The sequence below is a fragment of the Etheostoma spectabile genome, chromosome 19 (assembly GCF_008692095.1).
Source record: "Etheostoma spectabile isolate EspeVRDwgs_2016 chromosome 19, UIUC_Espe_1.0, whole genome shotgun sequence".
NCBI lineage: Eukaryota > Metazoa > Chordata > Actinopteri > Perciformes > Percidae > Etheostoma > Etheostoma spectabile.
In genome coordinates this window covers 15,631,156-15,633,431 of record NC_045751.1, presented here as the reverse complement: position 1 = coordinate 15,633,431, position 2,276 = coordinate 15,631,156, and the positions used below count along the sequence as shown (strand labels likewise).

Here is a 2,276-nt window from a genome sequence, read left to right as displayed (position 1 = left end):
GCGGACCAGGCCATCTGGTAGCAGTGACATCAACAGATTGAAAGATAGTACTAGTGTAGATTACTATGATAAATACTACAATGAGAATTGGGCAATAAGGAAAAAAAGACACATGTCATGATATCTTTGACAGAATACATCCATATCAGTTAGCCTGTGTGGCAGCAATCCCACATGATAGTGCCATACTGACTCTGCGGAAAACTTTGTTTTTATTGACTAGGCCTTATCGTATCCAATTCCAATTGTGACTGTTTTTTGATTGACATTAGTCTACCATCATTATATATCCACACTTCCAATAGATGAGTTTAAATTAAAAGCCCCGAGTTGGGTTTAGGAAAAGAACAGGGTTGACTTTTGAAAAAAAGAAACTGATGGTTGAGTTTAGGGAACGTGACACAAAGGGACACGATACCTGGTCTCCTGGGTGAAAGTCCGGTGTTTTACCCATCCCCCACCCCGACCAACCTCCCTATGCGGATGTTCGCCCTTTCACACTACTCACTACGCCGTAAATTCACATACAATTGCAAGGTAATTTAAGTCAATGGAGGCAAAACGGCGTTATTAAACACGCTAAAAAGAGTGTATGCGTCGTGACAACACGCCAATAATGGCATACGAATTGGCGTGTCATACATACGCCAATTTTAATGAGATCTGTCTGTGCAGTGATTAAAAAGCAAAATGAAAGCAACAGGAAGCCATTGTATGAAGAATGTATTTCTGTTATCCTGATGGAATTAGTGCTGCAGAAATGTTCATTATGCTGAATTCATCAAGACAAAAGGATGTTTAATCAACAACAAATTAAAAGAAGAGGGAGGTTTTTTTCTAAAACAAGATAAAATACCTACAAAACTGGGGAATTAGCTTTGACGACATGTCTCTGACATGAGCGTGTTTACAATGAAGGTCTGGTTCTATATGCAGCTGAAGTTTATAGGTATAAATTAAGTTATTAAAGCTATAATGAACATTAGGGACATTGACCAAGCTTGACTACTTGTATAGCCCTTACTAGCACCAACTTACCAATACATTACTGAGATTACATCATCAGGAATGACTGCTCAAAGTAACACAGTGAACCATCTCAAACCCGACTGTCTAAATTATTGACAGATAAATCCATAACAAATAAATCATTAGTAGTACAAGATAACACAAGAATTCCTCATTTTGTTGGTTTAATTTCAAATGAACCTTTAGTCCATACACTAGTATCCAGATATTTCTTGAAATATAAAAGTTGAAAAAAGTGACATCCATTGCAAATCCCAACAAATGTGTTCAAATTAAAAGTATTTGAGTAGGAAGATTACATCTACAAACATTCTCTCCACATAATGACATGAATGCAGAGAGAGTAGGTCCCAAAGGCCATATTTTTAGGTGACTCAGCAGTGCTGTAATGACTAAGGTGTGTGTGGAAAGCAATGTCTGTCATCTGTCATGGAATGTTGAGTTTGTTCATGCCTGCCAGAAAACTATTCATTTTAACAGCCATGGTTTCTGGAATCTGCCTTGGGAGAAAAAAATGAGCTCTATTAGAAGCTCATAAAAAGCTATTCCTGTGTAGGTTATGCTACAGTTTAAACATACTATAAGGATGTAGGGTTAATGAGCAAATTCTCTCATGGCTGCTAATTTTCTGGGACAAAGTGGAGCCATCAATAATTGTTGACTACTGGAAAATATTATTAATTGATTATAATGTGGTCAATGCGGTTTATAACTTCTTAACCTTATGGTACATCACATGATTGTAAGCATGGAGAGAATCATGAACCAAAATGTTTTCCCATGTCAGCTGATGTGCTTTTGTGTACCAGTAGACTTCTGGTAATCTTTTACTTCATTTTTGCTTAGTGACTCAATTAAAGACCAAATCGAAACTCAGTGAGGAATCATATGCCACACCCTGCCACATCCAGTTGACGCCAATGCCCACATGTGCTATAATTCTTCAAAGCCTACAATCCTTTTGATTAACAGAACATGGCTTTAAAGGATTTGCAAATGGCTTACACGTAGTGGCTGATTGAGCCACGGAGTTCAAATCAGAAAGCTTAAAACATGCAGAAGACAAACATACACAAACTCACTGATTGTGAAGCTGCCACTCCCTCAAACACAGTAATCTGCCAATAAGGCCCTGGGAGACAATGTTTCTTTGCTTTAAATTAGGAATATTTAGACTGTGAAACCTGAAAGTCTAAAAAAGACTCACAAGTGGAGGTGGTCACAATTATGAATGATGGTGCTGAAGC

The 2,276-nt window shown here is 37.7% G+C and overlaps 1 protein-coding gene across 3 annotated transcripts in view; it reads right to left on the bottom strand.

Annotated features, from left to right (window-relative positions):
- rtn3 (reticulon 3) overlaps window positions 1-2,276 on the bottom strand; it is a 31,630-nt gene that overhangs the window by 28,168 nt on the left and 1,186 nt on the right. The gene's annotated exons all lie outside the window — the stretch shown is intronic.